Source organism: Coregonus clupeaformis, unplaced genomic scaffold (assembly GCF_020615455.1).
Source record: "Coregonus clupeaformis isolate EN_2021a unplaced genomic scaffold, ASM2061545v1 scaf0031, whole genome shotgun sequence".
In the NCBI taxonomy this organism is placed as follows: Eukaryota; Metazoa; Chordata; class Actinopteri; order Salmoniformes; family Salmonidae; genus Coregonus; species Coregonus clupeaformis.
Window position 1 is genome coordinate 678,190 of NW_025533486.1, and position 27,255 is coordinate 705,444.

Genomic DNA, 27,255 nt, shown 5'->3' on the forward strand with positions numbered 1-27,255 from the left:
TGTCCAGTGTGTGCCTGTGTCCAGTGTGTGTGTCCAGCGTGTGTGTGTGTGTCCAGTGTGTGTCCAGTGTGTGTCCAGTGTGTGTGTGTCCAGGTTGTGTGAGTGTCCAGTGTGTGTGTGTGTCAAATGTGTGTGCGTGTGTGTCCAGTGTGTGTCAAGTGTGTGTGTGTGTGTGTGTCCAGTATGTGTGTCCAGTGTGTGTCCAGTGAGTGAGTCCAGTGTGTGTGTGTCCAGTGTGTGTTAACCAAAACAAACTGCAAATGCATTCAACAAGTTTGTAGAATCACAAGCTTGATGTAATCACTGTGGGTAAGGAATATGGGACCAAATACTAAACTTATGGCTACTTTAATACAATATAAGTGAATATGTCCAAATTATTACGACTTTTTCAAATGGGAGAAATAGATACATAAAGTGCTTTCATTTCTAAACAGTAAAACAGATGTGTATGAAAAACCTCAAATAAAAGGTGCCATTATATACTGTCACCTTATATGAAACATTCTACCTCAAATCCAAAATGCTGGAGCATAGCACCAAATGTAAAACTGTAAGCTTCACTGTCCAAACACATATGGTGTGGACTATGTGTGCCTGGTAAACACATGTGGATCTGGAGAACAGTTATCACTTGTTGACCAACTACAGGAATACTGACCTCAGAGTCTCCAGTTTACAGTGGGGATTGCCCAGGACAGCAGAGAGCAGCTTCACTCCTGAATCCTTCAGGTCATTGTTACTCAGATCCAGCTCTCTCAGGTGTGAGGGGTTTGAACTCAGAGCTGAGACCAGAGAAGCACAGCCTTCCTCTGTGACTAGACAGCCTGACAGCCTGCAAAGAATCAAATCATATTAAAATCACACTGCTATTCTTTGGTGGTGAAAATAGTGGCAGTATATTTTTTCAACATTTTCAGATATATCAGTGTCCTGAAACCTGCCATATCTATTCATAAATTAATGTATAATTATTAGAAATTACAAATTATCAAAGTATTGCTTGTAGAGAGAAAAATATAAAAGTACAAATATTTGAGTAGACTAACCAGACCAGTTTAAAAAGCAGTATCAGTCAAAAGACAGACAGTGAGGTATCAGATTTAGATTGTATTGAGTATACAGTCCACACCATCTCTATTTTGACAGTGAAGATAACATTTTAAATTTGGCTATATAATCCAGCATTTTGGATTTGAGATCAAATGTTTCATATGAGGTGACAGTATACAATGTCACCTTTTATTTGAGGGTATTTTAATACATATCTGTTTCACCGTTTAGAAATGAAAGCACTTTATGTATCTAGTACCCCATTTGAAGAAGTCATAAGTATTCTGACCAATTCACTTATAGTGTATTAAAGTAGTCAGAATTTTAGTATTTGGTCCCATATTCTTTGAACGCAATGACTACATCAAGCCATGATTGAGAAAGAAATAATGAATGAATCATGAATAATAATGAGTGAGAAAGTTACAGAGGCTACAACAAAACATGCTAACCTCTCACCAGTGGCGGCTCCTGAAAAAATTCTCAGGAGGGGCAATTTTTCTGATGATTTAGGTGACCTACACACATTTAAAAAAAGATATGTCCAGCAACAACATGAAGACAGGGGCAGCATATAAGTCAATACCAGAAGCATTTATTGACTGATCTCAAAAGTGTTGGCTTACCAGGGTTGGTGGAGCCCTCAGTTTCATCTTTGCCTCGCAAAGCTAACTCAAACACTCCGCAAAAACTTCACACACTGGATTAGCCGGCTGAGGATGTGGCGGTTCTTGCTAATGTCGTAGTAAATATATTTGTTATAGTGAATATGGAATATGATATGTTGAGTCAAATGTTGTGCTAAGATCTATTTAGGTCAGGAGCTGGTTATAAGTTCTGTTCCTATCCAATAACAATGGACAAAAGGGTCCTATCTTGTCAGCCTTGTCAGCAGGTGGCCAAGGACAACACCCACGCCATAGGCCTCTCAGTTCTTCCAACTCACGAGTTCTTGCTCTGAGGACACACACACACACAAACACACAAACACACACATCATCACTGTTAAACACACACACACACACACACACATCATCACTGTTAAACACACACACACACACACACACACACACAAAAATCCCCTCTCTTAGGCTGAACATTTGAAGACAGAGAACCCGACTCAGAGCCAATGCAACAGTGACAGTAGCCTGCAGGGGACCTCGCCCAACTCATCAGGACCAATCAGAAGATCAGAACTACTAGATTGAACCTACTTCATTTATTGCATAAAATGTCTGCACACAATGTTTCGGGGCTCTCTTCAGATAATAATAATAATAATAATAATAATAATAATAATATGCCATTTAGCAGACGCTTTTATCCAAAGCGACTTACAGTCATGCGTGCATACATTTTTGTGTATGGGTGGTCCCGGGATCGAACCCACTACCTTGGCGTTACAAGCACCATGCTCTACCAGCTGAGCTACAGAAAGTGGATACTCATGGATGCGCATTGCAATTGTAAAATGTCAACACAATTGGAGACACCCACGTCATTTTGGAGACATGTTATTGACAGTAAACTATTGTAGATGCGACTGCAACTAACTAAAACATTTTAGCTGGCTAGCTAATCATCTTAGCTAAATGTGGGGCAAACAATTCAGTTATTTACCGTTAATTTGAGGGATTGGGGTGAAAGAAATCGAGTTACATAGTGATACTTTACGATATACTGTATTGACAATATCGCAATATTTTAGCGCTAGTTGGCTGTACCTGCACCAAAACACCATTATTGTTCCTTCATAGCTTGTTCTCAATCTTTTCACATTGGGAGCCAATTTGTTTTCAGCACTTTTATTTCCATGACTGATCAAAACTCGTTCTCATGGCTTTCTGATCCCTCTGCAACAGACATATGGTGCGCAATAAAATCACAGTATCGAATCGCAATACGTATAGAATCATGAGACTCGCAATGCTGATGCATATATCTTATCGTGAGGTTCCTGGTAATTCCCAGCCCAAGTACATTTGCCACAACAAATCTCTTCGCTAGCAAACGCGATGTCTTCTCCAAAACGGCAATGTGTCTCCAGCAATGTTTACTTTTTTGACGTTCTATGGCATCTCCACTTTCCAAGCATATATGACCACATGTAATATTTTGGTAAGTGATGCAAATAGTGAACTATGTAGGGCCAGGATGTAAAAATATATGTAGCTGCAGCAATTTCTCTTATCTGATATGGTAAGTAATGGGGCTTAATTTATAGCTCCCTAAGAGTTTGACGAACGGGTCCGTGAACGCGATTCCAGATATATTTACCTCTGAATAAACTGCCTTTATTACACCATATCCACATCCAGTAAACTTGTGATTATCAACACTAACCTCATCGTTGTGGCGGCGGACAGCTAGCCTGTATCCCTCGTCATCCAGTTGAGTGAGTGGCAATGTCTTTTTTCGTTCGTACCAATTTTTGGAAAATCCTCGGGTGTAGGACTTTCCGCCTTTAGTAGAAACCTGTTGAATTATTAAATTTGGTCTGGGAGGTCCTAATTGTTTCGTTGCCAATTTATCTTCATTTGTTCGCCGACAAAAAGGAACTTCTTTCAAACAATCCACTATTTTCTCAGTTACGTTCATGGTTACGTAACGTATGACGTAGCGCGTAAGTGCAAGCCCACAGACACCATTGAGATTGTATTGAAGGCTCGGGAATTTGAAAAAAATAGATTTACATGGGAGTCTATGACAGAAGTTCTGGGCGATTTTCAATCTGACTGAAATCGCCCCAAAAGGGGGTGAAGCCATTTGAAGCACGACTTTAGCCTGATTCGACATTTAGTGGCAGTGTGGCACTGTGGCAGATCAGACGTATAGATTACAACACTGATAACTACTGTTGCCGTGATATAATTGATTAGAAAAAAAATCCCTTCCTTTTCCCGTTTGGCAGTGCGTCGCCCATATCGCCCTATTGAACAGGCCGTCCCTGCCTCTCACCATTACCAATAACAGAGGGGGTATGATCCTTGTGCCTCTGTAACTTTCTCATTCATCATCATTCACCATTCATTCATGATTATTCATAATCATAGTAGCATCCACATGAATGTAGAAGTGTTCAGAAACATCTTCTATTCTTACTGACAATACAAGTGAAGTGACTCCAAAATTACAGGACATTATTCACCATTCAGTTTCTATTGGGGAAAACATAATCCAAAACACAACCAAGACAAACTGCAAATGCATTCAACAAGTTTGTAGAATCACAAGCTTGATGTAATCACTGCAGGTAAGGAATATGGGACCAAATACTAAACTTATGACTACTTTAATACAATATAAGTGAATATGTCCAAATTATTACGACTTTTTCAAATGGGAGAACTAGACACATAAAGTGCTTTCATTTCTAAACAGTAACACATATATGTATGAAAATACCCTCAAATAAACGGTGACAATATATACTGTTGCCTAATATGAAACATTATATCTGAAATCCAAAATGCTGGAGCATAGAACCAAATGTAAAACTGTAAGCTTCACTGTCCAAACACATATGGTGTGGACTATGTGTGCCTGGTAAACACATGTGGATCTGGTGAACAGTTATCACTTGTTGACCAACTACAGGAATACTGACCTCAGAGTCTCCAGTTTACAGTGGGGATTCCCCAGTCCAGCAGAGAGCAGCTTCACTCCTGAATCCTTCAGGTCATTGTTACTCAGATCCAGCTCTCTCAGGTGTGAGGGGTTTGACTTCAGAGCTGAGACCAGAGAAGCACAGCCTTTCTCTGTGACTCCACAGCCTGACAGCCTGACAGAGAGATCATCATGATTTCACAAACACACTGTTAATTTAACACCAGTAGTGTAGAAGGACAATGGCAGATGCATTTTGTTTATTCTCTTAAACAACATATAGATTCATCTTCTGTCTCCTAGAATTGTATGGTCATATTGTTATACTAATGTGAACATCAATGCATTGATTCAATATGTTTTTCAATAATACATATATTTCTCTAAACTGAATATTTCTTCCTGATGATTAGTACTTAAATGACATTTTATGTACTCACAGAGCAGCTCTGGAGGCTTTGACCACTGGCAGCAGCCTCAGAAGACCTTCCTCTGATCTGGAGTATTTCTTCAGGTCAAACACATCCAGCTCCTTTTCTGAAGTCAGCAACACAAAGACCAGAGCTGACCACTGTGAAGGTGACAGTTTGTCTTCTGAGAGACGTCCTGATCTCAGGTATCTTTGGATCTCATCCACTAGAGAATGGTCATTCAGTTCATTCAGACAGTGGAACAGATTGATGCACCTCTCTGGAGAGGGATTCTCCCTGATCTTCTCCTTGATGTACTTGACTGTTTCTTCATGGCTCTGTGAGCTGCTTCTTGTTGTTGTCAGTAGACCTCGTAAGTGCTTCTGATTGGACTCCAGTGAGAGGCCCAGAAGGAAGCGGAGGAACAGGTCCAGGTTTCCTGTCTCACTTTGTAAGGCTTTATCCACAGCACTCTTGTAGAAAGTAACTTCAGGCTTGTCTCTGAACAGTGCAAAAAAGTTCCTGGTTGACTGAGGTTTGCCCATTAGATTCTCATTGTTGTTGATGAATGAGAGGAACACATATACAGCAGCCAGAAACTCCTGAATGCTCAGATGCACGAAGCAGTACACCTTGTCCTGGTACAGCCCACATTCCTCTGTAAAGAGCTGTGTGCACAATCCTGAGTACACTGAGGCTTCATTGACATCAATGCCAGCATCTTTCAGGTCTTCTTCATAGAAAATCAGATTGCCCTTCACAAGCTGTTGAAAAGCCAGTTTTCCCAGTGACAGAATGCTCTCTTTATTCCAGTGTGGACCTGTCTCTTCTTTCCCAAGATACTTTTCATTCTTCTGTTTGGTATGAAACTCCACAAGGTGTGAGTACATCTCAGTCAGAGTCGTGGGCATCTCTTCTCTCTTGTGTTTCAGCATGTGTTCAAGGACTATTGCAGAAATCCAACAGAAGACTGGAATGTGGCACATGATGTGGAGGCTCCTTGATGTCTTTATGTGTGAGATGATTCTGCTGGCCAGGTCCTCATCACTGAATCTCTTCCTGAAGTACTCCTCCTTCTGTGGGTCATTGAACCCTCGTACCTCTGTCACCTGGTCAACACACCCTGAAGGGATCTTATTGGCTGCTGCAGGTCGGGTAGTTATCCAGAGGAGAGCAGAGGGGAAGCAGATTTCCCTTGATGAGATTTGTCAGCAGAACATCCACTGAGGTTGACTTTGTGACGTCACAACAGATCTTGTTCTTCTGGAAGTCTAGGGGCAGTCGGCACTCATCCAGACCATCAAAGATGCACAGAACTTTGTACTTGTCGTAGTTGGAGATTTTTGATTCTGTGTTTTCCTTTGAGAAGTGACTGAGAAGTTCAATCAAAGTGTGTTTTTCCCTGTTCATCAAATTCAGCTCCCGAAAAGGGAATGAAAATACAAATTGGACATCCTGATTTGCTTTTCCTTCAGCCCAGTCCAGAATGAACTTCTGCACAGAGACTGTTTTTCCAATGCCAGCGACTCCCTTTGTCAGCACAGTTCTGATAAGTTTGTCTTGTCCAGTTAAGGGTTTGAAGATGTCGTTACATTTGATTGCAGTCTCTGGTCTTGCTTGTTTCCTGGTTGTTGTCTCAATCTGTCTCAGCTCATGTTCATTATTGACCTCTCCTGTTTCACCCTCTGTGATGTAGAGCTCTGTGTAGATCTTATTGAGAAGTGTTGGGTTTCCTTGTTCAGCGATCCCCTCAAATACACATTGAAACTTCTTTAGATTAGATTTGAGTTCACGTTGAAGAATCACAGCACGCTCATCTGAATCTAGAAATAACACAGAGGATATTAATATTACGTCTGATTTAATGCCTACAGTTTTGTAAAACTGTGTTATAAAGTTTAAATTATAATAATTTATTCTCTTAACTTTCTGTATAAATCTGTAAATGTTTTCATAATGCATTACACACTGGTGTGACTGATTATATAATTATTGGTATTCTCTCTCTCTCTCTCTCTCATTGATGGTATTATTAATGTTGTCTCTCCTCTGTCTCTCCTATTCTCTGTCTAAATGAATTCAACTCACCCATCACAGCTACTTGATGAGGTCACTAAGTTTTGTGTTAAGGCTGCTACAATATCATTGAGTTACACAGCTACTTTAGCTGTACTTTGGCTACAGCTTTTAAATGTTCTAAAACAGCATTCAACATGAGGCAGACAGCTCTTACTTTTCTCCAGTGTGTCAGCAAGCTCCTTCTGGTTCATTTTCCTCAGGACGTGCAGTGTGATCTTCAGAGCCCCCTCTCTGGCACTGCTCTCCTGCTTCTCATCTTCAGCATCCACCACTTCCTTGTCCTGCTTCTGATGCTCAAAGCCTTCTGGGAGTTCTGGACTAAGAATCCTCTTGAACATCTTCAGCTCGTTCTTCACAAATGTCATAATATTCTCTTCAAGCAACTGGAATAAATCAAGCAAATCAGTTAAGCAAGAGACTAAATGCTTTCTCATTAACACATTAATGAATGATTGACAGATCAACTTTACTTGTGGTAAACAAAAACAAATGTACATAACAGGACCACATACACTGAATATGGAGGCCAGGTCTGTTTGATGACTCTGGGAAGACTGACCACTGAGAATCTCTGACTCTGATCTCTCCTGTTGGTTTCTGTGGACAACAAATGAGATTACATTTCCTCATCCAGGGAGTGCACACACACTCACACACACACACACACACACACACACACACACACACACACACACACACACACACACAGGGAGGGAATGTAGTGTTGGTTTGATATTGTTTCAGGACTATGAAAATAGAAAAAAAGATTAGCCTATGGATTATGAAAACAACAAAAAGAAATGGGAAAATGGGAGATGAGAAATGACTAGAGACAGTGTTGTTTAACTCACTGACCATGACCCATGAGTTCTTCGTACCTTTGTTCACTAGAAAAGTCTCCCTCTCTAAACATTATAGGACGATGCATAGACTGGTCACTCTTCATGGACACACAGCTGGGTACAGGGGAGGCTGGTCTCTCCTGCTTGATTGGACTTCAACACAACAGAGACAAACATTACATCTCTCATCTGCTCTGAGTTCAGATGGGGAAACATAAGAAGAGTTTCATTCCAAAACGCTATATATCCATTTTCAGAAATGTTGGTAAATTAGCTTTTATTGTTTGAATACATTATGAAAGAGATTGGTGTGATTTTTCACTATCTAATCATGGCATGGGGTTGTTCAATGACAGACATGTATTTGTTTAAAATCTATCACTTTATGGTTTCATTTCAGAGAGACAAATAATCATGTTTTTTTGCAAAATGCTATATATATCTGCCTCACTCTCAGAGAAATAAGTAGTACTGCTAGGTTTTACACAGTAATAATATATATCTGCCAACTCTCAGAGAAATAAGTAGTACTGCTAGGTTTTACACAGTAATAATATATATATCTGGCTCACTCTCTGAGAAATAAGTAGTACTGCTAGGTTTTACACAGTAATAATATATATCTTCCTCACTCTCAGAGAAATAAGTAGTACTGCTAGGTTTTACACAGTAATAATATATATTTTCCTCACTCTCAGAGAAATAAGTAGTACTGCTAGGTTTTACACAGTAATAATATATATCTTCCTCACTCTCAGAGAAATAAGTAGTACTGCTAGGTTTTACACAGTCAAACGTGGCCGACCGGCTCGATTCGGTCTTATGTAGCAAAATTTGAAATTGTGTTTTTTTTACATTGGATAAAAGTAGAGACTCAGCTAGAAAAAGGAATATCATACACTACAGTTGAGGAACAATGGGAAAGTAATTCTGCTTTGAAAGATGATAAACTTGTAACCTCACTTTTGAGAAAATGGCCTTTGAATGTTTTGGTACACCTACTGGAGAGCTCTTCTTTATCTACAGTGGTGTTACTTTGGCAGATAATGTCATCCATCTAAATAAATAGTTTAAACAAAAAGTTTTATAATTAACTAAATGTATGTTGTTTATGTCAGTTTCATTGTTTGTTATGCTATAAATTGTTATTTTATGGTTGTAAGTGGTACAATGAAATAGAAAATGTCATATTTTGAAATTCTAAGAAATTACTACTTTAGTAAGGATATACTTTATTCAGTACTACTGCAGTTGCTAAATAATTCCAATAGATGGCAGCATAAGACCATGAATGACATTTCAGAAGCTCAGTTTAGTTTTCTCCCTGGATACACCACCACTCCCCCTCACAGGAAAACTCCTGCACACGCTTTTTACTGTCCCTTTCCACACTGATAACGCAAGAGGAATGACTGAAAAAGCATTTAACAGATTACTGTGAAGTAATATAATAATCTTGAAAAAGAGGACAGTTACATGCGTTTTGTTTAGATCGTACACTTTTTTCTGACCAGAAAATGTTTAATGTTTGATGGCTATGTGCCAGCCATCTCGTCTTCGACTGTGGCTCACAACAACGTGTACTCAGGTGAACAGTGTGCGCGCTCATCAAGTAGCCGTAACCTTGTTAATAATAAGTTACCTGAGGTAAACCTACAGGGTTAACGCTCATCAAGTAGCCGTAACCTTGTTAATAATAAGTTACCTGAGGTAAACCTACAGGGTTAACGCTCACCAAGTAGCCGTAACCTTGTTAATAATAAGTTACCTGAGGTAAACCTACAGGGTTAACGCTCACCAAGTAGCCGTAACCTTGTTAATAATAAGTTACCTGAGGTAAACCTACAGGGTTAACGCTCACCAAGTAGCCGTAACCTTGTTAATAATAAGTTACCTGAGGGTAAACCTACAGGGTTAACGCTCACCAAGTAGCCGTAACCTTGTTAATAATAAGTTACCTGAGGTAAACCTACAGGGTTAACGCTCACCAAGTAGCCGTAACCTTGTTAATAATAAGTTACCTGAGGTAAACCTACTGGGTTAACGCAGGCAGGTCTCATTGATAACAATAGTGAAACTGGCATTGTGACGCAGAACAATGGGCTGGGAATAGAACGTTCTGAAGGCGAGTCGGTGTCACGGAGCTCAATAGAACTAATAGGAGCTGGTGGGGTGAAAAATGACCAAACATAAGGCCTGTTTTTTCGCGATTACTTCATAACCAGGGACAGAAGGTAATATTATGGAACTGGGCTCCATGGCGGATGCAATGAACTAATTTTATCAGAAATAAACGTTGTAAAAAATGTCACTTGATGCGCCCCGAAATTAATATTCAAAAGTTCAGTCCTTGGACACAGAGGGGTTAAACACTAAAGTTACCGTCCATCTAGTGAAGAGAGGAGAACCGGACAGAGGGAGCGTAGGCCAGCATCCGTCAACGAGAGAGGGAGAAGCCTTCCACGGTATTTAACAGGTGGAAGAAACAACCAGGGAGCTCCATCGGTCCACAAGAAATGCAGGCAGCCGGTGATGATGTAGTGGTAGCTAGGATAACTAGGATGCTGCTGGTAGAGTAGCTAATTAGCTTACCGAGCTGTACCGACTAGCTTGGCTAACTACCAGGTCGTTCGTCTGTCCCTCGTCTCGAGGATGATGACGAATCCGGTGAACCACAAAATGAAACAAGGATAGCGTGTGAAAAGGATCTGGCTACACTCATACTGTCACTGACCAAAAAGCAAATTGAACAATAAACTTCGGTGTCTCAACACTGTAACGAACTCCGTCGTTGTTCCCCAAGATCACCTCAATCCACTCTGCGCGTAACTGGACAATATGCTTGGCGCCAAACCGTACGTGGACGCGGACAGTTCTGTACGGGGACGCGGACAGTTTCAGAACGCGGACATGAGCAGAGCCACACAGTAAACTAAAAGCAGTCTTTACAGTCGGGTATATTAGTAATATTCTTTTTTTATTATGTAAAACAAAACAAAAATCGTTTTTTAAAACAAGATTTTGAGATCTGGGCACGTATCCAAAAAGCGTCTCAGAGTAGAAAATGTGTGTCGTATAAGTGCTGAGAATAAAGCCATTTTAGTCCTACTCTTATGGGTATAAATTAAAGCTATGCATGAAGCCTCTTTATTCATAAGTGTCCCACCTAGTTGGCAGATATTTAGGACACCTCATGAGCTGTCCTAACCAGTTAAGAGGTACCAGCAGGTGTCTTGATAATAGAAACATGCAGCGAGTCAGTGGTTCCTGTGCCACATGTAATTGCTTTGGAGCAGTGGTGACCTGTCATTCAGGGCAGAGCCCCACCTGTTTAGCAGATGCTCTTACCCAGAGCGATTTACAGTAAGTGCATTCATCTTAAGATAGCTAGGTGAGACAACCAGATAATACAGTCAAATATACAGGATACGAACATTCAATTTCAGCTAAACAAAGGATATATAGCGTTTTGCAATAATAATAATAATAATAATGATATACATCTAAAATCTATTAATTAAACATCTGAGAACAGTAATATTGAAGGTATAAGCAACCATTTCTGATTAAAAAACACATGTGAAAAATTGTGGAAATAGCATTTAGGAAATAAACTCTTAATAATTCTTAAACAAAATTGTCATCTCACCTCTTAGCTTTGGTGTCATGTTCCCCAGAGAGACTCATTTTAGAGGCAGGGCCCCCCTCCTCTCTCTCCCCAGAGAGACTCATTTTAGTGGCAGGACCCCCCTCCTCTCTCTCCCCAGAGAGACTCATTTTAGAGGCAGGGCCCCCCTCCTCTCTCTCCCCAGAGAGACTCATTTTAGACCACTGACCCCTAAACAGAGATCCAACATGTTGGTTGTAGTTAACACAGTAATTCTTGAATGTGAATTGTTATCATTTATTAATTATCTCTTACAAAACATTTACTAACAGACATATCGAAACAGTCAGGTGATTTAATGCAATCACATGAATATGTAGTTGTGACATCTCTTCACCATGGCCATGTCACACACTTATTTGTATTCATTAAAAGTCGGCCATTTATTATTTTTGAATCTGTTCTTTTCTAAACTATCTGAGAATGTAGACAGAAGGGCTAAAACAGGCTTGATTGATCTGGGGGGGATCAGTGATCTATACAGAAAGGTTTTTTGCAACAATTAAGAGATTTTATATTATTTAAAGTAGGCTAGGTTATAATGTATAACAGTTTTTTTGTTGTTGTGTAAAGCAGATCAAGGTCTATACCTCAGCAAGTGGCGACCTGTCATTCAGGGCAGGTGGCCTTTCCTGTTTTGCATGTTAATGTGGCATTAATACATGTCACATATCAGTTTGCTAACAATGTAAAAAAATATATATACACTACCGGTCAAAAGTTTTAGAACACATACTCATTCAAGGGTTTGTCTTTATTTTTACTATTTTCTACATTGTAGAATATATATATCATTGAGTTAATAAAGCAGCATACAAACATGGTCTCTTTTTTGTTTTCTTGAGTAAGTCAGCTCCAAAATGCAGGTGTTTCAGCCTAGCTCAGTGCTTTCTGTGGTGGTGGGGCAGCCAGAAGAAAATACTGAGCGCTGCGCCGTGATTGGCTCAGTGTTCTGTCACTCATGGGGACACTACGTCTTCGGTGCTGCCACAGAGTTACATTAGAAGTGCCCATCCAAGAAGTTCATTGGCCAACAGATAAAATGACGTCAAATCACATTATATCTGTAAGTCGCTCTGGATAAGAGCGTCTGCTAAATGCCCAAAAAAAAAAAATACAAAAAAAAAAAAATATCTACAGTAGCTTTGATTGAACTGATCAGGTCAACATCATACTTTCAAAATCTTAGCCAGCAGTCATCATCATGAATCAAGTCGACAATCTACAGGCAAATCCTTTTGAATCCTTGTCATATGAAGATAAATAATGAAGAGAAATAATGAAGAGAAATGATAGGACTGCTGTCGGGACTCTGCTGTTGGGACTCTGCTGTCGGGACTCTGCTGTTGGGACTCTGCTGTTGGGACTCTGCTGTTGGGACTCTGCTGTTGGGACTCTGCTGTTTGGACTCTGCTGTTGGGACTCTGCTGTTGGGACTCTGCTGTTGGGACTCTGCTGTTGGGACTCTGCTGTTGGGACTCTGCTGTTGGGACTCTGCTGTCGGGACTCTGCTGTTGGGACTCTGCTGTTGGGACTCTGCTGTTGGGACTCTGCTGTTGGGACTCTGCTGTTGGGACTCTGCTGTTGGGACTCTGCTGTTGGGACTCTGCTTTATGTGAGGCCCTAACAGTTTGTGGGCACCGTTTGTCACCGTTATAGTGCAATGAATGTATTGTTTAGTGTTGTGTTGTGGAGTGGCTTTGCTGGCATGCATCCCCCTTTATTTATGTTTTGCCCCACCAAGATTGACATGCTAAAATCACCACTGACCTCAGCTATAGCCTAGATGACCAGCCTAAACCTGTTCAGATCAGTTCCCATAACGTTATAACAGTAACAGTAGCAGGAGCCTAGTCCTGATACAGATGGAGGTCTATACCTCAGCTATAGCCTACATATCCTAGATGACCAGCCTAAACCTGTTCAGATCAGTTCCCATAACGTTATAGACCTAACAGTAGCAGGACAGAGCTTGTAGCCTAGGCATGGTATTTTACACACCATTTCAAACGGAGACCATCAGGTTTGTCAACATGATAAGTGATCATAGCTCAAACCTACACTGACTATTGAATGTCTGACATCGACCTAACCTTATAATATTTTGTAGTTTAGCCTAGACCTACGAGAGTCTGCCCGTCTTTCCTATATATCAACACATTCATCCGACTTCTAATGTTACAGAGAAATATGTGCCACAGTTTCAACAGCCATTGTGTAACTGCGTAGGCTACACACTTACTTTCACGTTCATATGAGGAAATCACATAACTTCTTACAGTCGCTGGTGCAGCCGCCTGTTCTCTTGCAGATGAAGTAGCTTTTATAGGCAACTCATTCAACCAGCCTAAACAACAGTAAATAAAAGATGTCAAATGGTCAAAAGTCAATCCTGATATAGCCATGTACATCAAAGAGAGGTGTATTGCTACAGATGTAGGATCTTAATTTTAGCCAGTTTGCTACAGCAGGAAAATAATCCTGCAGCAACAGGACATTTGAATTATTATGTGGATTATAATTAATGAACAATTTTTTTTATAGAAAAGTGGAATTCATCATCTTCAGAAACCTTTTTTAAAGCTTAAATACACTCAAATACACTACAAGTTTTAGTTCTACTGCAACAGGGTGATCAAATTAAGATCCTACATCTGTACAGAGATTATGTTTTTATCTAAACCAAGGCAGTTTGAGTTATTGGCAATAACGTTGCAACTATAGACCCCCATCTGAACAGTTTCTTTCCCCATGCTGTGACCCTCACCAACTGGTCATCTGGCCCATAGAGACTAAAGGTAAATAAAAATGTATCAACCGCTACAAAAATGTACATTAATTATAATTCACATAATAATTCACATGTCCTGTTGCTGCAGGAATATTTTCCTGCTGTAGCAAACTGGCTAAAATTAAGATCCTACATATGTATGTGCAAATGTACTTGGCGAATAAAGGTGATTCTGATTCTGCAAAAGTTGAGTCTCTAGATTCCCTTGCTGCTCTGGAGAAATAATGAAATGGAAATCATGGGCGATTTAAACTGGGACTGGTTATCTCCAAACTTTGAGACCATGTCATTTGTTATATTTCACTCAATTGATAAAGGAAGCTAGAAGGCTGAACCCAGAAGACAACTCTAAATAAACACTAACTGATATTATCCTCAAATCCTTTCACTCATATTGTTGTGTCTCTTTGTTCAACGGACGTCGGGTAGTCTGTGATATTAATATTGTATCAAACAGTGGGGCAGGGCAGTGAACCCAGGTCGCTGGCGAAAAAGGCAAACACCCTAAGCATCGCAGCAATAGGGTTAAACATAATTGTAACCTGGCTCACACTGCCCCCTATAAAAGCAAGTCCTGTGATTCCACTACTCAGACCCCTCACACATCCGGGCCGTGCATTCTGATGGCCTCACAGACACCATACTACTTCTGACACCAATGTAGCAAACAGCAGAGCAGGGAAGCGAACCCAGGTTGCACGTGTAAAAGGCAAACAACCTACGCATCGCACCAATAGGGTTAACCCACATGGTGGGAATTGGAATGTGGCTCACACTGCCCCCTCCGACCAGGAAGTCGACTACTCACACGTCCGGGCCGTGCATTCTGATGACCTCACAGCCGCCATTCTACTTCTGACACCAATGTAATTATCTGGCAACAGCTCTGGTGGACATTCCTGCTGTCAGCATGCCAATGGCACGCTCCCTCAAAACCTGAGACATCTGTGGCATTGTGTTTTGTGACAAAACTGCAAGTTTTCGAGTGGCCTTTTATTGTCCCCAGCACAAGGTGTACCTGTGTAATGATCATGCTGTTTAATCAGCTTCTTGATATTCCACCCCTGTCTGGTGGATGGATTATCTTGGCAACGGAGAAATGCTCACTAACAGGGATGTTAACAAATGTGTGCACAAAATCGGAGAGAAATATGCTTTTTGTGCATATGGAACATTTCTGGGATATTTTATTTCAGCTCATGAAACATGGTACCAACACTTTACATGTTGCGTTTATACACTGCTCTAAAAAATAAAGGGAACACTAAAAAAACACATCCTAGATCTGAAATAATTAAATAATCTTATTAAATACTTTTTTCTTTACATAGTTGAATGTGCTGACAACAAAATCACACAAAAAATATCAATGGAAATCAAATTTATCAACCCATGGAGGTCTGGATTTGGTTTCAAATTAAAGTGGAAAACCACACTACAGGCTGATCCAACTTTGATGTAATGTCCTTAAAACAAGTCAAAATGAGGCTCAGTAGTGTGTGTGGCCTCCATGTGCCAGTATGACCTCCCTACAACGCCTGGGCATGCTCCTGATGAGGGCATGCTCACGCCAACTCCTGGACAGTCTTTGGTGCAACGTGGCGTTGGTGGATGGAGCGAGACATGATGTCCCAGATGTGCTCAATTGGATTCAGGTCTGGGGAACGGGCGGGCCAGTCCATAGCATCAATGCCTTCCTCTTGCAGGAACTGCTGACATACTCCAGCCACATGAGGTCTAGCATTGTCTTGCATTAGGAGGAACCCAGGGCCAACCGCACTAGCATATGGTCTCACAAGGGGTCTGAGGATCTCATATCGGTACCTAATGGCAGTCAGGCCCCCCAAAGAAATGCCACCCCACACCATGACTGACCTACCGTCAAACCGGTCATGCTGGAGGATGTTGCAGGCAGCAGAACGTTCTCCACAGCGTCTCCAGACTCTGTCACGTCTGTCACATGTGCTCAGTGTGAACCTGCTTCCATATGTGAAGAGCACAGGGCGCCAGTGGCGAATTGGCCAATCTTGGTGTTCTCTGGCAAATGCCAAACGTCCTGCACGGTGTTGGGCTGTAAGCACAACCCCCACCTGTGGACGTCGGGCCCTCATACCACCCTCATGGAGTCTGTTTCTGACCGTTTGAGGAGACACCTCCTGCTGGAGGTCATTTTGCAGGGCTCTGGCAGTGCTCCTCCTGCTCCTCCTTGCACAAAGGCAGAGGAAGCAGTCCTGCTGCTGGGTTGTTGCCCTCCTACGGCCTCCTCCACGTCTCCTGATGTACTGGCCTGTCTCCTGGTAGCGCCTCCATGCTCTGGACACTACGCTGACAGACACAGCAAACCTTCTTGCCACAGCTCGCATTGATGTGCCATCCTGGATGAGCTGCACTACCTGAGCCACTTGTGTGGGTTGTAGACTCCGTCTCATGCTACCACTAGAGTGAAAGCACCGCCAGCATTCAAAAGTGACCAAAACATCAGCCAGGAAGCATAGGAACTGAGAAGTGGTCTGTGATCGCCACCTGCAAAACCAGTCCTTTATTGGGGGTGTCTTGCTAATTGCCTATAATTTCCACCTGTTGTCTATTCCAATTGCACAACAGCATGTGAAATGTATTGTCAATCAGTGTTGCTTCCTAAGTGGACAGTTTGATTTCACAGAAGTGTGATTGACTTGGAGTTACATTGTGTTGTTTAAGTGTTACCTTTCTTTTTTTGAGCAGTGTATTTTTGTTCAGTATAGATAAAAACACAAAGCTTCCAGCAGAGGTCAGTGCTCTTCTGACACCTGTCAGATGGTAGTGTGATGTCCGAAGCTTCGACAGTCATCATCACGTAGTATTGTTACTTTGATACAAGCATTGATACGTTGTGTCGAATCAGTAGTGCTTTGAAAACTGCAACGGCGCATCAGACCTCCGGTTTTAATCGTCCAATCCCTAGTGTTCACTGAATGTTGACTAGCAACAAGAAAGTGGTACCTAAAAGACTCCCACCATGAGTGCCTATTGGAGTGGCTCCAGACGAGGACATCTGAAATAAAAACCCTCCAACTTACAATATGGAGTAAAAAAACAAGTGGAGCAAACCAGACCAGAGCAAACCAGACCAAACCAGACCAAACCAAACCAAACCAAACCAGACCAAACCAGACCAAACAAACCAGACCAGACCAGACCAGACCACACCAAACCAAACCAAACCAGACCAAACCAAACCAGACCAAACCAGACCAAACCAAACCAGACCAAACCAGACCAAACCAGACCAAACCAGACCAAACCAAACCAAACCAGACCAAACCCTGGGAGATACAAGACAGAAAGACTTTGTTCATCAACTTAAAGAAGCAGAGCTACAAAGAGGTGCCAGTCTTCTAACATCTCTAAGGCCAACCAGAACACTGGGCCAGCTGCTCTTAAATATCACATAACAGATGGAACCCTTCTGACTAAAGAGATGACAAGCCAGCACAGGCATAAGCATACTGTCTATTGAGGTGGCGCCAAGAGGTGCGGCTAACGTGCTAACGTCCAACCTCAAAATATAAATGGAAATATCAAAGCCTGTAACAACATGTAGTCGTGACTGATATTTTTCACCTCATCTTCCTGTTACTGTTTGTTAAGGTAGTTATAGACAGTGCAGCAACACAAGGCCACATTCCTCTCAGCCCTTCCACTCTCTCAGGCTAATGTGTATTTATTAAAAGTAGACTATTTCTTTCAATCTGTTATTTTCTAAACGTATCTGAGAATGTAGACAGAAGGGCTAAAATGGACATGGTTGATCTGAGGGGGATCAGATCCGTACAGAAAGGTTTTTTGCAACAAGTAGGAGATTTATATTATGTAAAGTAGGCTAGGTTATAATATATAATAGTGGTTTGTTAGTGATATGCAGATGGAGGTCTATACCTCAGCTATAGCCTACATATCCTAGAAGACCAGCCTAAACCTGTTCAGATCAGTTCACATAGGTTATCAGTAGCAGGATTGATCACCTACAAATCGGTTTTAACCAGTATATCTAGCTTGCATCATAGTCCACCCCTCAGGCTAAGTTCAAGTTTCAGCATGAGGCAGACATCAACAGCCGAGTTGTAGGCTACAGCCTGGGTCGTATTCATTAGTTTACTCAGCAGCCAACAGTTTTAAAATGTTGCATAAACAGTTTACTCCAAATGCTGTACAACGTGACCTAAACGGTTTCTGTTGCCAAACGTTTTGCTATGGTGGGCACTAATGAACACACACAACCTGTTTTGAGGAACTGTAAGTTGTTGTTAGTCTTTCCACAGTATTTATTTGTCTCTCTTTCACACAACATACCTTCCTGAGTGAAAAGAGTTAACAGTAGATTAGAAAGAGAAAATGTTGTTGCTTGTTGTGTTTTAAGCCTGTTTTGAGAAGACAAGTCTATAGACCTATGATACAGTACACTCTTAGAAAAAGAGTTCCAAAAGGGTCCTCTGGCTGTCCCCACAGGAGAATGCTTTTGGGTTCCAGGTAAAACCCTTCTGGCTTCCATGTAGAACCCTCTGTGGAAAGGGGTGCTACCTAGTACCAAAATGGTTCTACAAAGGGTTCTCCTATGGGGACAGCCAAAGAACCCTTTTAGATTCTAGATAGTGTAGGAGCGATCACCCTGGGGCACACAGATGGAAACAGAACGAAATTCACCCCACGCATCTAATTTATATCCAAAACATTTTAGGAGAGTAGGCCTATTATAACACTGTCCACAAAACATATCATCAACTATATGAATACACATAACAATATCATCAACTATATTAATACACATAACAATATCATCAACTATATTGATACACATAACAATATCATCAACTATATTAATACACATAACAATATCATCAACTATATGAATACACATAACAATATCATCAACTATATTAATACACATAACAATATCATCAACTATATTAATACACATAACAATATCATCAACTATATTAATACACATAACAATATCATCAACTATATTAATACACATAACAATATCATCAACTATATTATTACACATAACAATATCATCAACTATATGAATACACATAACAATATCATCAACTATATTATTACACATAACAATATCATCAACTATATTAATACACATAACAATATCATCAACTATTATAATACACATAACAATATCATCAACTATATGAATACACATAACAATATCATCAACTATATTAATATCATAACAATCGTCGTCTTACCTTTTATGTGTCTCTCAATAGAAGTAGAGTCTGGAATGATCATTCGGTGGTGGAAAGTTCCTTTAGTTTGTTCTGCTCATTTCCATATCAGGTTCTACCTGTTGTCTCTCCCACTCCCTGTCTCTTATAGCTCTTACAATGTGCCTTGGCATACATTCTACAAGTGTCTGAAACTCTATTGGAGGGATGTTTAATCATTATTCCAAAATAAATTCCATAATTTTGTGTTTTGTTGATGGTTGTCTTTAATTTGGTTGAGACCTGGTGACTGAGACGGCCATGGCATTTTGTGAAACATCAGCATGTTCAGCAGTTTTCGTCACTGAAGCTCCTGCCAAACGTGCCCCAACAATCACCAATCGTTAAGCTCTTCCCGAGCAGGGTCGCATCTCTCCTGGTTTACAGCTCCTCTCTCCCCAGGGTATCAGCTCCTCTCTCCCCAGGGTAGCAGCTCCTCTCTCCCCAGGGTAGCAGCTCCTCTCTCCCCAGGGGTAGCAGCTCCTCCTCTCTCCCCAGGGTAGCAGCTCCTCTCTCCCCGGGGTGGCAACTCCTCTCTCCCCAGGGGTAACAGCTCCTCTCTCCCCAGGTAGCAACTCCTCTCTCCCCAGGGGTAGCAGCTCCTCTCTCCCCAGGGTGCAGCTCCTCTCTCTCCCCAGGGTAGCAACTCCTCTCTCCCCAGGGTAGCAGCTCCTCTGTCCCCAGGAGTAGCAACTCCTCTCTCCCCCAGGGGTAGCAACTCCTCTCTCCCCAGGGGTGCAGCCTCCTCTCTCCCCAGGGGTAGCAACTCCTCTCTCCCCCAGGGGTAGCATCTCCTCTCTCCCCAGGGGGTAGCAACTCCTCTCTCCCCAGGGGTAGGCAACTCCTCTCTCTCCAGGGGTAGAAGTTCCTCTCTCCCAGAGGTAACAGTAGTGGTAGTCGGTGGTGGTGGTTGTAGCTGTGACTGAGTGAGGCCTGTCCAGGGGCTTTTCTAGGGATTTGAAGACAAAGCCAGTATGGGGGTTCAGGGCATTTCAACAGATAAATGCATGAATTTGGTGCACTTTGAGATGAACATGGAGAGATTAGAACATTGAGAGATATTTCTCAGGTAACTTGCACCTTCCCACCTGCCACAGCAGACACTGTCAGTACTCAATCACAGTTGCTTCTGTGGGTCTCTACTCTGGAACACTCTCTACTCTGGAACACTCTCTATTCTGGAACACTCTCTACTCTGGAACACTCTCTACTCTGGAACACTCTCTACTCTGGAACACTGTCTACCCTGGAACACTCTCTACTCTGGAACACTCTCTATTCCGGAACACTATCTACCCTGGAACACTCTCTACTCTGGAACACTCTCTACTCTGGAACACTCTCTACTCTGGAACACTGTCTACCCTGGAACACTCTCTACTCTGGAATACTCTCTATTCTGGAACACTCTCTACCCTGAAACACTCTCTACTCTGGAACACTCTCTACTCTGGAACACTCTCTACTCTGGAACACTCTCTACTCTGGAACACTCTACCCTAGAACACTCTCTACTCTGGAACACTCTCTACTCTGGAACACTCTCTACTCTGGAACACTGTCTACCCTGGAACACTCTCTACTCTGGAACACTCTCTATTCTGGAACACTCTCTACTCTGGAACACTCTCTACTCTGGAACACTCTCTACTCTGGAACACTGTCTACCCTGGAACACTCTCTACTCTGGAACACTCTCTATTCTGGAACATTCTCTACCCTGGAACACTCTCTACTCTTGAACACTCTCTACTCTGGAACACTCTCTACTCTGGAACACTCTCTACTCTGGAACACTCTCTACTCTGGAACACTGTCTACCCTGGAACACTCTCTACTCTGGAATACTCTCTATTCTGGAACACTCTCTACCCTGGAACACTCTCTACTCTGGAACACTCTCTACTCTGGAACACTCTCTACTCTGGAACACTCTCTACTCTGGAACACTCTCTACCCTGGAACACCTCTCTACTCTGGAACACTCTCTACTCTGGAACACTCTCTACTCTGGAACACTCTCTACTCTGGAACACTCTCTACTCTGGAACACTCTCTACCCTGGAACACCCTCTACTCTGGAACACTCTCTACTCTGGAACACTCTCTACCCTGGAACACTCTCTACTCTGGAACACTCTCTACCCTCGAACACTTCTCTACCCCTGGAACACTCTCTACTCTGGAACACTCTCTACTCTGGAGACACAGTCTACTCTGGAACACTCTACTCTGGAACACTCTCTACTCTGGAACACTCTCTACTCTGGAGACACCTACCCTGGAACACTCTCTACTCTGGAACATCTCTACTCTGGAACACTCTCTACTCTGGAAACACTCTCTACTCTGGAACACTCTCTACTCTGGAACACTCTCTACTCTGGAACACTCTCTACTCTGGGAAACACACTCTACTCTGGAACACTCTCTACTCTGGAACACTCTCTACTCTGGAACACTCTCTACTCTGGAAAACTCTCTACTCTGGAACCTCTCTACTCTGGAGACACTCTCTACTCTGGAACACTCTCTACTCTGGAACACTGTCTACCCTGGAACACTCTCTACTCTGGAACACTCTCTATTCTGGAACACGCTCTACCCTGGAACACTCTCTACTCTGGAACACTCTCTACCATGGAACACTCTCTACTCTGGAACACTCTCTACCATGGAACACTCTCTACCCTGGAACACTCTCTACTCTAGAACACTCTCTACTCTGGAACACTCTCTACTCTGGAACACTGTCTACCCTGGAACACTCTCTACTCTGGAACACTCTCTATTCTGGAACACTCTCTACTCTGGAACACTCTCTACTCTGGAACACTCTCTACTCTGGAACACTGTCTACCCCTGGAACACTCTCTACTCTGGAGACACTCTCTATTCTGGAACATTCTCTACCCTGGAGACACTCTCTACTCTTGAACACTCTCTACTCAGAAACACTCTCTACTCTGGAACACTCTCTACTCTGGAACACTCTCTACTCTGGAACACTGTCTACCCTGGAACACTCTCTACTCTGGAATACTCTCTATTCTGGAACACTCTCTACTCTGGAACACTCTCTACTCTGGAACACTCTCTACTCTGGAACACTCTCTACTCTGGAACACTCTCTACCCTGAAACACTCTCTACTCTGGAACACTCTCTACTCTGGAACACTCTCTACTCTGGAACACTCTCTACTCTGGAACACTCTCTACTCTGGAACACACTCTACTCTGGAACACTCTCTACTCTGGAACACTCTCTACTCTGGAACACTCTCTACTCTGGAAAACTCTCTACTCTGGAACACTCTCTACTCTGGAACACTCTCTACTCTGGAACACTGTCTACCCTGGAACACTCTCTACTCTGGAACACTCTCTATTCTGGAACACGCTCTACCCTGGAACACTCTCTACTCTGGAACACTCTCTACCATGGAACACTCTCTACTCTGGAACACTCTCTACCATGGAACACTCTCTACCCTGGAACACTCTCTACTCTGGAACACTCTCTACTCTGGAACACTCTCTACCCTGGAACACTCTCTACTCTGGAACACTCTCTACCATGGAACACTCTCTACTCTGGAACACTCTCTACCATGGAACACTCTCTACTCTGGAACACTCTCTATTCTGGAACACTCTCTACCCTGGAACACTCTCTACTCTGGAACACTCTCTACTCTGGAACACTCTCTACTCTGGAACACTCTCTACCATGGAACACTCTCTACTCTGGAATACTCTCTACTCTGGAACACACTCTACTCTGGAATACTCTCTACTCTAGAACACATACATCTACAGTGTATTGTCAAAAACCACTCAAACAACTTCAATAGACTCTGACCTGTCCAATGAGCCAAAATGATTAATGAATCCCACAGTACACCAACTCTCTCTCTCTCTCTCTCTCTCTCTCTCTCTCTCTCTCTCTCTCTCTCTCTCTCTCTCTCTCTCTCTCTCTCTCTCTCTCTCTCTCTCTCTCTCTCTCTCTCTCTCACACACAAAAAACAAACCAAAATCATCATCAAATCCTATTATCAAAACAGATCGTGCTTTTAAAACTCACATCACTGTGATTGATCCATTAGAGAAAAGTTCAACAGGTTGAAACTGAGTGAAAAACATGGTTGTTGTGGATGTGGTATATTATGTATACACATAGGCTATATATGAGCCCAAACCCGAAAAAAACGAATGATAAAATAATGATTGAACCATTATACAATAGATAGCCTACTGCATATTACACACGGCAGAAAAACATTAAAAACAGAAAAAGGATTTAAGATGTCTTCGGTACATAATTGGTCTAGCCTTGACTCCACAATTAAACACATTCTAGTAATGTCCTTTGAGTGATGACTGTATTATTATACATTCTGGATGGACTGGTTACCTTATGTTACACTCCACACTTCCTATCCATGAGTCTGGGAGAGAACGTATAGGCCTAGGCCATGCTGTTGGTTCATTGATTGTGCAGGGCAGCTTACAGAGTTAGCCTTCCGGTTTACAGAATTAGATTTTAATATAGTCTAGTAATAGGAAGAAAATAAAATATGTTCATAATTAATAGGATGACATATTACTTTTAGCTACAGAATATCTCACCACCATGCGTTTCCATCTCCTCCCCTCTATCCTTCATTCATTTTCGAGCACACGCAGAGAAGGGCTGTCAACATTTTTAGTGAAATATGTTTCCTTGTGAAAACATGTTACTATTGATGATCCAAAACAGATTCCACCTGGTTTCCCAAATGAAGCACTGGGTAGCTGCAGGAACAGGGTTGGAGAGCCCATGGCATACAGAGTTTGGGCGGAATATCACCTGTCGGGCAGCGAGAGGCTGCATGCTCCTCAAACAGTGGTGGATTTTTGGAGTATACACAGCATATGATTGAAAAACTAAAAACGAACAGGCAGGAAAGCAGCCTATATTCACTAGTCGAGCTGTTCCCCTGACCTGTTCTGCCCATTTGATAATCGGACATTATAAATCGAAACCAATTGTAAAATATTAAGGCCAGAGCACCACAGGCAAAAATTGTGATTTTGCTTCCATCTGTCAATGTTCCGATTTTGGGGATATTTTGGAACTATAACTTCCATACTTTCTTAAAATGTACAATTACATCGGCAATAATGTATATAAATACTTTATTTGTATCATTTTACGTCCGTTAACTACAACTGCATAAATGTTTTTGTGCATGTTTCGAACTTCAACAGCTATTAAACTCTAAATGTTGAAGGAATCTAACAGCTTGTGAATCATATATATCAACAGCTGCAGATGCGTTACAGTCCATGGCTATATCCTTTGTGCTGAAAGAGGAGGCATTTACTGACATCCGATTGGTTACTGACATTCACGGCACTTTCCGCAACCTGATTGGTTAAAAGGCCTCACGCGTGCCGCACAGCGCTTCTTCGTTTGAAAATATCTCCCGCGAGGCGCGAATCCACGTAAAGAGAGACAAAATGAAAAATCTCGAAGAATATACCTACAGTATGTGAAATAAAAATAGGCGATCTCAGTTAGCCAATGCGAGAAAAGCAGTGAATGAAAGAAAACATGAGCCTGATCAGCCGATCCAGGCAGTGGCAGTACAGGTAGAGGAGGAAAAGGAGGGAAGGCAGCAGCGTGTCGAGACGACATTAGTTGAGATGAAGATGACAGCCTAGCAGCGATCAACCAGACAGACAGACAGCCACAGTGGCTTTTATTCCACATGTCACAAAGAAACCAACTTGTCATGATTTGATTTGCCTAAGTGTCTAAACACGGGACTGAAAATCACCATAGACCCCCACCAACCAGGGATTCTGTAATTCTGTCATGATAGAATGTGCACCCTGAGAAGGTGATCGTGATGCATTTAGGAGGAGTGTTTCCACTTCCTCCAGGACTGCAGGAGGGCTCCAGTGGGAGATGTGGCATTTTATATAAATGTGAGGATGGTTCTTCTAGCACGAACTTGGACTTGGTTATGTAGCTCTAAAGAAAATAAACAAAGTCCTAGGGATTCCCCTTCCTTGAGTCTCAGCTCATATCAGAGACATGACAGGAGAGTGACAGGTCAATAAAAGGGAGAGTAGCCCATTATTGTCGGTGACTTGCCGTGGATAAATATATTTAGGTAGCCAACTGTGATTACTGAGAAATTAGCTTTACATAAAGTAAATGCATGCTGATATGCTAATATGTACATAGGGTAACATGCTGATATGCTAATATATACATAGGGTAACATGCTGATATGCTAATATGTACATAGGGTAACATGCTGATATGCTAATATGTACATAGGGTAACATGCTGATATGCAAATATGTACATAGGGGTAACATGCTGATATGCTAATATGTACATAGTGTAACATGCTGATATGCTAATATGTACATAGGGTAACATGCTGATATTTAGTCCTGCAGTTATGACTGTAATGTCGACAGACATCATAATAAGTACTCTTTTCCCCCACTTTAGTAGCAGAGAGGGATTCAGAGAGGGCAACAGCCAATGGGGAGTGCTGAAAGCTAATTAGAATACGCAGATATAGACCCAGACATAGCAGAGTTGCTGGAGGAGGGATGAGGATGCCATCATAGACATTCATGGATCCTTTGATGGCTCTTGGCACAGAGAGAGGATTCACTTCCAACTACGGGATAGGTGTGTTCTTGGTGCTGGTACCAGCCAGCCCCTAGAAAATGGTGAAGATCCACCCAGTCACAAAAAACATGGAGGCCATACATTCTTTAATTGAGAGGATGCACAGAAAATGGTACCTGTAGTATCACAGGATGTCAAATGATCACGTCCTCAAAGAATGTAGCCACGGAGGAACCCAGAATGCAAATGAACGTCTGAACTCTAATATGGTGCGACGCCCCAAAACTGTCTTCTTGGAGAAAGCCTCATTGCCAGTATGGCAGTAGCCCTTCAATGAGGGAGCCACTGCTATATCAAATGGGATGGACTAATTGTGTATTGGCAGCACTTTGGTGACACTGGAAGCAATCAGAGAGGAGTTGTGAGAGCTGATGCTGCTTCAATGGAGTGTGACAAGGGGAGGAGCAGGTCACATGACACAGTCAAGAAAGTAAAGCAGCACCAGCAACAACTCAAAGAGGGCCGTACATATGGGGCAGGCATAGCTGATTACTGTTCTGCACATTTCAACAGCCATACAAAAGCCTTAGATGTGACAAATTGAGCAAAGTGATATGAGAATTTGGCCAAAATTGCATATTTACCCTACAGACCAGTATTCAAAGCATATGCTCTATTGCTTGAAACTAATGTATTAAACATGCTGATGTATTTGTAAAAGGTATATTTGATGTTTATTTGTCAGTTTAGAAGTGATATATGAAAAAGAGATGAATTTAATGTGACGTAAATGGTCATATTTTTATGGTTAATTGTAGTCTGTGGTGTTTGGCATTACAGTTGTTCTCAATTGCTAAAACACAATTTCTGAAACCTTGCTCCATTTCCTGAAAACATTAAACGCAAAA

At 41.9% G+C, this 27,255-nt stretch overlaps 1 pseudogene; it reads right to left on the bottom strand.

Annotated features, from left to right (window-relative positions):
• Positions 1 to 711: 711 nt before the first annotated feature.
• On the bottom strand, positions 712 to 15,296 carry LOC123483119 (annotated as a pseudogene).
• Positions 15,297 to 27,255: the final 11,959 nt, after the last annotated feature.